The sequence below is a fragment of the Patiria miniata genome, unplaced genomic scaffold (genome assembly GCF_015706575.1).
Source record: "Patiria miniata isolate m_02_andy unplaced genomic scaffold, ASM1570657v1 HiC_scaffold_14, whole genome shotgun sequence".
NCBI classification, from domain to species: domain Eukaryota; kingdom Metazoa; phylum Echinodermata; class Asteroidea; order Valvatida; family Asterinidae; genus Patiria; species Patiria miniata.
The window spans coordinates 11,082,006-11,091,640 of NW_024037052.1; the positions used below are offsets into that span (position 1 = coordinate 11,082,006).

Consider the following 9,635-nt stretch of genomic DNA (forward strand, 5'->3'; position numbering starts at 1 on the left):
GTAATACCAATTTCCGTCCTTCTGTCCAGGCGCCCGTCCACCCGTTCTGACCATACCACCCTTGTGGGGTGATGTTCCTTTCAGGACACATCACCCCACTATTTTTCACAATAGAAAACATCACCCCAGAAGGGAATCTTTAGAAAAAGGGATAATGGGAACACAATGCTATCACCCCACAAGTCCGTCTGGCTAGAACGTCCGGCCGTCCGCGTTCAGATAAAAATGTTGAAGTTTTTGGTTCTAGTTAACTTGGGGGGAAAATTAATGCAGATGTCATGTATCATCTCTATAACTTCAGTTAGGTTCATATCATTGCAGTATATTTTATGATTTTATTGAGGAACTTTAATTCAAGGTAATGTTAAAGTTTTTAATTGTGACATGTACATGTATACTGGTATAACATGTACGTGTGTGTATACCGGTATAACATGTGCATGTACATTATGCATTTTGGGGATGTGCATGTGCTTCTGGTTTGATCTTTTAGTATGGGGTTGGAGTAGGGGAGGGTGGGGTGGGGTGGGTTGGGGGATAGGGTTGGAGTTAGGGTTTGGGTTAGTGGGATGAGTAGGGGAGCTAGGATGGGTGGGGCGGGGTGGGGTGGGGTGGGGTGGGGAGAGAGGTTGGAATACTGGGTTTGGGTGGGGTGGGGATTTGTAGGGGTGGGGTGGGGACAGGTAGGGAAAGACAGGTAGGGGGAGACAGGTAGGGAGAGGATGGGTATGGATGTAGGGGTTGAGTTAGGAGGGGGTTGGGGAGGGGGCGGGATATAGGATCAGAGTAGGGGTTGGGTTGGGGATGTGTAGGGATGGGTTGTTGTAGGGGTTGGATAAGGGGAGGGGGCAGTATATAGGGATCAGAGTAGGGGTTGCATGGGGTCAGGTGGGGATGTATGGATGGGGGAATGGGGTGGGCGGGATATTGGAATTCGAGTAAGGGTTAGAGTGGGGATGTGTAGGGTGGATAAGGACAGATAGGTTAGGTATGTGTAGGGGGTTGGGGTTGGGGAGGGTACGGGTCAGGGGAGGGAGAAGGAGATAGGGATTGGAGTTTGGGTGGGGTTGGGATGTGTAGGTGATAGGGTGGGGATGGTTAGGGGAGGATGGAATGGGTGTGGGTAGGGGGTTGGGTGGGGGAGGGGGCGGGTTGGGGATGGGGTAAAGTTTTGGGATGGGTAAGGTTTGGGGGAGGTGGTGATGGTGCTGTGTCTACATGTACATGTATACCCATTCTTGTTCTGCATTTGTGGTGACTACACAAGAGTTTTTCCATGGTAATACAAGTATGGGGAGCAGAAGACACTGTTGGGGCTGCACAAATCCACACCTGGGTCCTAATTAACCTAACAATGGAAAACTCCCCCATAGTACAGTGACGGCTAACCTATATACACATGTATTTATTAGGTAATCTGTTGACTTTTTATGTTGACATTTAAAAACTGACCCCTACACCTAGGCACATCAACAAGAATCCTGATCCTCTTCCATCATGCCCATCCCCAACCCTACCTTCAGCCTCCCTTCCTGCCTTGGCGGTTTCGCCGTTCTAGTTTTAATTGTAAATTTGATCAGAAAGTGGCATTAACTCAGTTCCCATCATTCATTTGCCTCCACTGTTTATCCTCACACACATAAAAGTTCATGGACAATAGACGGATCTCTCCGTGACGGGAGAAAATCAGACTCAAAACAACAAGAAGAAAACCTGAAAGTGGAGTTGCTTAGAGTAAAAGAGGAGAAACAAAAAATGTTGGATGAAATACAGAGACTGGAAACAGCGCAGCTACAACAGCAAATGGAAGTAAAAGCAACACAGATTGCAGAGGTAAGCATAGCCTAATGATTTATGTTTTCTGGGCCAAAAACACCAGGCAAGCATGTTAAAGGAGTAAAACAAGATTTAATTGGAAATATCAGTCCACGTCAGGGACTCCCTTACCTGTTAAACTTACAATTGCATATTTCCCTAGCCGTAGGCTTTCACGCTAGATTCTTTTTACCACACCGCAATAGCGCCCTCCATCGTCCATGCTCCCTAACTCGGTCCATTAAGCCAACTCGTCCTCTTTTTCTCTAGCGTTTGGAGTATCCGGACGTGGTTTGTGTCACGGTCTTCCAACGTTTGTATGAGCTTTCATTGATTCTTTATTGCTATTATCAGATTGTTTTGGATTCAAGACAGGTTTTACCAGTGTGTCTTGTGTCCTTTTTTCTTTGAGTTTACACACCATTCCCGTTTTATTTTGTTGTATTTTCACTCGTGCGGTAAGCAACGTTCCGAGTCCTTTGTTTGATTTTGATTCAAGAAGGCGGAGTCGCGCTACTCTGAACGAAGCGTGTCGGCAGTTCGACTCCGGTCTCACTCCCCCTCTGTAGATACCACAGGGGGAGAATTATTTTCTACCGGGGACACGCTTTCCAGGCCTCTGGCCCCTGGTAATGTTTCTGACTCAAGTGTAAGAGCTGTGCCTTTCGGGCCTCCAGCCTCTACACCTCCCCATTACCCTTGCTGGGGACACGCTTTCCGGGCCTCTGGTCCCCAGCAGCACGGGTCCTTTGGGCAAGACTGATCTTTCGGTTCCAGTCTTGAATCCTGCTGATGGAAAGAAGGTTAATAAAAAGGTTATTTCAAAACCAAGAAAAAGTACCGGAGCTAAGCTTTCCGAGCCTCTAGCCTCCGGGACTCGGGTCCCCGTCGCTTCCGGCACTAAATCTAAGAAAAAAATCTGGGGTCAGTACTTTGAATGTTCCTGCCTCTTCCCCCAACGTAAGTGCTAATTCCGGTGTTACGGGTCAGGAAAAATCTTCCCATTCCGACCGTCATCATAAGAAAAGGCGTCGTTATTCTAGCTCTAGCTGGGGGTCCTTGGATGAATATTATTCTTCTTCATCTAGCCGTTCGGGTGGCGATCGTCGCCGCCGCCGTTCCGGCACTTCTACACGGGCCATGCTGAAACAACTGACAGCCACAGTTTCGGCTTTGGTTCAACGCCCAGCTAATATTAGCGCTTCGGTAGATGTTCCCCCGCCGGGAACCAGGTGGTGTTCATCTGGTTCCCAACATGTCCTTTCTGGCCAAAAATCAAACCCCGTCTTATACCCCCCCTGATATTTTTATTCCTGAAATTAAGTCCTTGTCCTCAGTAGCCGAGGACAGACTATGGTGTCCGGTACGAGCTTTAAAGTGGTACATTGCTCGTACCAAGTCTCTCAGAGGTAATGTTCATTACTACTACCAGTCTGTATAAGGCTGTCTCGCCAGATACCATTTCTCGATGGATTGTAAGGGCGATACGCTCATCCTTTAGTTCCTGGCCATGCCTGACAGCAGATGCTCAGGCGGTGAATGCTCACGAGACGAGATCCATGGCCATGTCGTGGGCCTTCCTTAAGGGTGTTCCTCTCAAAGATATTTTACAGGCTGGAGCCTGGAAAACTCCAACTACTTTTATGTCATGCTACCTCAAAGATGTCGAGTCATCTGGAGGCAGAGTTGGCCGTAGTTCTCTGAGTGTACCCCAGCCTTCTATGACAGCCTTCCGGGAGTGATGAGATGTTTCTACCACTTCTCCCTGGGATTTATATTTATCGATGAGTTTAGCTTATAAAAGAAATTTGGAAGAGCGCAAAGGGACTTTTACTGTGTCTTTTTACCCACACCTCGAGAAAAAGAGGGCGAGTTGGCTTAATGGACCGAGTTAGGGAGCATGGAGGATGGAGGGCGCTATTGCGGTGTGGTAACAAGAATCTAGCGTGAAAGCCTACGGCTAGGGAAATATGCAATTGTAGGTTTAAACAGGTAAGTATCTTCCCTTCGCGGACTCCCAAATCACCCTTGATTTGGGGGAGACTATTGGCAAAGATAAGTATTTTAATACATATGAAAAATTTTAATACATATGAGCAACAAAATGTGTTCCTATTTTATACTTGTTTCAGGAACAAACAGGAGATGTTTGAGGGATTTGTGTAAGGGTTTCAACATAATTGTTTCTCATTAAATTAAGATGGTGGTTTTATTCCTCACTGTATTGGATTATATTCTCAATTAATTTGATTTGCCTTAAGTTCTCCCCAGAAAAAGATTACAGTAAGAGCACAGTATCTCATTTGTGTCATGAGTCGGTGCTGGTTTTTGTTTGTTTTTGGCTTTTCTGCATAGTTGCAAAAAAGCCTTTCTTTTAGTTCTTTTTTTTTTTTTCCCCCCATCTTTTTGTCGCCACAAAATCCCATAGACATTGTACTTCACTTTTGGCATTAATCTTTTGGCTTAATCATTCAAAGTCAGCAAAAATACTTCTATACACAAAATAATTTGAATCGGACTGATGATTGGATTACACGCCTAGATCTGGTGAAGATTTCCACGGATTCGTTGGAGCTACATGTATAGAGACAGTCTTCATCAACGAATGGGAGTCTGAAGTCTGTTTTCATTGCTGGTGGTGATCCTCTGGAGATACATTTGCGAACTGGGGTGGAGGAGAGGCTGGAGAAGGCACATCTTGGGACTCGGTTGGAGGTGCAACGACTCCCAGGCCCTTGTGGTTGTCAGCTGCAGGGGTTCTTGTCAGCATTGTTCTCATTTCCTGTCACTGTGCTGCCTTGTTGCAATGTCATCTCATGTAACTCATGGTATCGTCATGAAGATTCGGCCAGTAATATTGCTGCCTTACCTGCTTGAGCACTTGTCCATGTTGGAGCGTTTCCATGCTACCATGCAAGCTGCTGAAAAGGCCCTCCCTCAGGCTACATGGCAGGACCACCAGATACTTGCATTGGTGCCACCTCTCCTGAACACAAGTAGGCCGCCTCTCACTTCGAGGTTGTTCCACACGCTGAGCAGTTGCTGCACCATCCTTGGTTGACGGGACATCTCCCTGCTACTCATACTCTTTGGACTGGCTGCTTTGAGACCCATCACTCGCTGGATGACTGGGTCACTTTGCTGCGCCTTATGTAGGTTTGTGGAGCTTAGTCCCCGTCTGTCGCCTCCATCACTATGGACTGGTTTGCTGCTAGGCGATGTAATGGTGGGGGCCACTACTACTGCTGAGCTGCTGGGGGGAATGTAGATGGCTTCAGGGCTCTTGGGCTTGGGCTTATCTGTAGCTGGCTGATATCTGGACTCATAAAGGGCACGCTGTAGACTCTGGATGTGGACTCTTTGCCTGTGCTGTTTGTTAATGGCACTGGAGACGAGCTCTTTCAACATGGTTATCTGTTGAAACTGCTGAAGGATCACATGCTGCATCTGAGTTTGGTGCTGCAGCAGTGCTAGTACACTCAACGGTGGTTCAACTACCGGCTCTTGGTGTACTCGGTCAAAGCTGGCGGGTACCGGGTCGAACCCACACAATGACCACACAATGACCAAACAAAAAAAACTTTCAAAAAATGCCCAGTTCCTATTAAAACAGTTCCTGGCTAAGTTCTAAAAAAAAAAAACATATTCCTGACTCGGATTCTCAACCAAAAAGTATTTTTAAAAATGTAACCAGGAAAAATGACATACTATGGGGAACTTGCACTAAACAGACTCTATGGGGATTTACTAACAAAATTTTAACTAAACTCAGGATCTTTGAAAGGAACGGTCATGAGGAATTTGAATTAATAGAGACCAGAGACAAATTCTACAGTCTACTTCGTTCATCTTACCCAAAAAGCAACTACATTTGCATATTTCCCTTTGCCGACAGGCCAATTCGCTAAGCGTTTAATCGCACAATAATGCACCTCTTGGCGCCCACCCATGATGCCATGCGGCGTCACTGCCATATTGAATCTGCCTCTTTTCTCTTAGCGACGCAGGCGAGATAGACATGTTTTTTAGTCTATCCAATTCAACGTAGCTAAGTAAAGCTGCAGGCTTTACGCACCATATATCGGCGTTTTATTCAGACTAGTTGTTGTGCGTGTTTTTTTCATCGAGTCTAGTCCTTAACGAGTGAAGGACGGCCGGTTATTACCCAAGGACTTAGCCTCAGGACTGCCACGAGTAGTCCCGTACATAATTTACATGTAATTTATATACATGTAAACTCAAGCATTCTGTCATAGAAAAATCATAATGCGGAAAAGCCCTATGTTCTGTTTCAAGCAGACATAGACCTCTAGTTTGCTTTTTTGTTGTTTTTTTGGTCACTTGTCCTTGAACGTTGTCCTCATGTTGACTTAAAAATGCCTACAATCAAATCAGACAATCAGTTTGTAGCAGGTTTGTATAAGGAGATTTAAAGGTAGAGTACATCATTTGTCATTTGTGTAGTTTTATTGTTTGAAGCAACAAAAGTGCTAAAAATCTAAAGGGTGCTTAACAACTAACCTGTTGAAGTTTTAGCTCAGTGAATGCTGAACATTCCGTCAAAACCTATATTCTAGGATCTCGATTCAATTCAAAAGTTGCCAAGTCATGTTTTGAGTTGCGCCCGAAATCAGTTTCCAGCTACGCGATGTCACGCACTGAATCGACAAATTGTTGCAACTGCGCATCATGTCAGCGCTTGCGCGCATAAGTTGCTGAAATTAAAAAACAAACTACTTATGGAAAGTTCCAAAAAGACGCATCATTGGAAATGCCCTTCTTTTATTGTTTTCTTCAAAATGACAGCATGCCAGAAAGAATAATTTCACAGAGGGTAAAGTGCCATTACTATCTTTAAACCAAGTAAGCTTTTGAACAATAATTTTGTTCATGTTATGTACTCTACCTTTAATGCCAACGTCTCCTACATGTAACTTGTGCTGGTATGATAATACATACGATAGTGCATAGTACATTTGCTAAGAGTCTACATGATAGTTTACCCACAAGGCTCTATCCATATCAGAATTTTTATATATCTATAAAGCAGCCGCCTATATCAAATAACATTTGAAACATATGCACATACTTTCCAGGCACACAGGCGTGCATTGGTCTGACGCACTGTGTAAAACAGGCACCTTCAATAAGCCTTGAGCTTGGGAATAAACAAAGTCTATATTCTGCTTTGGGACAGAGCCCTCCTGTTCTCCTGGTCACAGTGATTCAGGACAATCAACCTTCAGACAAAATGGTGACATGTTGCTGCTTGAAATCAGGGACCATGGCACAAAGCTTAGCAGAGGCACTTTGTGTCTAGTCCAGCGTGACATGATTCACATTCTTGGCCTGTCAGACACAGTTAGGAATCCATGTCTCCTCAACAATCCTTTAATCCAGTTAGGTGTTTCAAGTGTGCATGCAGTGATATTGATCAAAGGTCATTCAGGATAATTGTAACGCTCATCGAAGGCACTGTAACGTGTTAATTACGAGCAGAATGGGTCTTCACATAACATCGCGGTTGCAAGATGCTTGATGCTTATTCAAAATGACCTTTAAAGTTAAATTATACTCCGACTTGGGGAAGGCGTTTGCCTTTTGGAATTTAGCTATTAAAAAGTTCAAATTTTGCTTAGTAGTTTTGATATACGTTTAAACTAAACGCAAAGTCCCATCCTTATTAAGGATAAACTTGTTGCTGAAGGGATAGGGACCAGCTCAACCAAATGACTCTTTACGGACCAAACCAGAAATATGTTTACAGACACCTTGAAGACAGTAGATTGGAACTCTCAGATGCTGGTTGCGCACAACATCCTTTCTGCACCTTCAATGCCTCATACAGTCCTGATCCCAGGCTGTCTGCGATCAGTGGGTTCTTGGCGAACAAGTATTACTTTGCAATAAAAGTCTTAGGCACTCATCTCCACCACAATCCTGGAAGAAATAGCATCCGTCATTTGGAATAAGCTACCTTCAATCTCTTTCAAACAACATCCCTTAATTGACATCTTCAAAAGAAAACTGAAATCACATTTACTTCACTTATTCACTTCAGACTGAAACAAAATTACTCTTGTTTGTTTCTGTTTGTTTTGTGTAGGCACCTTGATCGGTTTTCTGGATAATAATAATAATAAGCTAAAATTTATATAGCGCCCGTCCATGAAGAAAATCATGCTCCTAAGCGCTTTCTATAAAAAGTTAAGACACATAAAAATACAATGAAGTGTATACTTAAAAAGATTTAAGCCTGGTTCATACCCCACGCGGAAGCAAGTGCGAAACGAAATCCATGTCGCCAACAATGTGCTGTGAATGCACAGTTAATGTCACAAACCCCGCCCCGCCCCAGCACCCACGCGAAGCATGAACCGGGCTTTAAACAATGTAAAACCATTCCACGCAAACAGTTTGCTAAAACAGTATATACCACAAACAACATAAGATAGCAATAAGCAAAATAATACACATGTATTAAAAAAATACAGTTCAAAAATACAATATGCAAGAACAAGAAACGTGGACAATTAAGTTAAGTTAAAAAAGCTTGCTTAAAAAGTTTTAAGCGCTGATTTAAATTTAGCGACTGACTGAACTCTGTTGTGTTTTTTTCTGGATAAGTGTATATTTACACTACTGAATTAAGTAGATTACATTTAAGCTTATTTAAATTGTAACATGCTGTATTTTTGTTTTGTTGTTATTTTTTCTATTTTAGGAAAGAGAGCACTTAATGAAGCAAGAGATAAGAAATCTAAGGGAGGAACTTAATGTGCAAACTCAAAAAATGGCAGAAAACAATCATCTTGTATTGAACCTTCAAGAACAGCTTGTCAAATTGCAGTCTGATCAGTTGCGGCAAGATGCAAGAGAAAAACGAACTGCAACCGGAACTCAGCAAAAAAATTCATCCATCGGTCAGAGCAGAGTTTGTGTTGTCAGTTGAAGTGGAACATTCCAAGGATGCAAATTTCATGAAAACTTAATCAAAAATTGTTTTGGGGAAATGTATTGTTTAAGATTTTTTTGGGGGGGGGGGGTGGGTTGTGTTTCTGTAGTTTTGGGTTTTTATTTCCTCTTTTCTGTTTGCTTGAGGTTACAACATTATTCTGTTCTGTAGCACATCTTGAATCAGTAACAATAAAAAAGAGCTGCACATTTATTCTACTGAAGCCTGTTCCATATGCCATGGTACTGCAATACCAAACTCAATTAATTTGACTTTTTCAATCCTGCTCAACGATACCACCGTTTTCCAACAGTTTGGCTCGGCACATTGAGTATAGCATGACACGATCCTTTGACTCAATGTGCTATCGTCAATCAGTGGTACAGCACTGCTATTTGCAGTGGCATAACCAGCAGCCCCCCCCCCCCCCTTTCCAATATTTTGCAAAGGGCACCCTTTTGTACACAAGTGCCTTTTTTTCACCGGTGTTTACTTGTTCAGGTACCTTGCTTGGGGTAGAACTTGGCCTTCCTTCATAGCAGCGTCCGGTCGTCTCCGCCGTACCTTCAGTGACGATTGCAGACCACCACTCCCCACTGTGTCAATGTGGCACTCTGCCGAGATTTGGCATTCTAAACCTTATATACTACACTATTAACACAATTCGGATAGATCTGGCTTAACACAAATAAAGAAACACCAGAGAGCTACATGCACTCACATTCCATTACACTGGTAGGTTTGCGGTGAGGCATTCTTACATAGCCTAATTCAAACACAATGCCCATTGTTCAAGTGAATTCCTTACATTGGAACTTCCGTCAACTACAAGTTACAATTAAGTAAAGTTAAACCTTTTGAAATA

General features: G+C 43.5%; 1 long non-coding RNA gene across 1 annotated transcript; it reads left to right on the top strand.

Moving 5' to 3' along the window:
* Window positions 1–1,613: 1,613 nt before the first annotated feature.
* On the top strand, window positions 1,614–9,433 carry LOC119722044. The gene is made up of 2 exons (XR_005270376.1): window positions 1,614–1,833; window positions 8,540–9,433. It is a non-coding gene; the product is annotated as an uncharacterized LOC119722044 (long non-coding RNA).
* The last annotated feature ends 202 nt before the right edge of the window (window positions 9,434–9,635 follow it).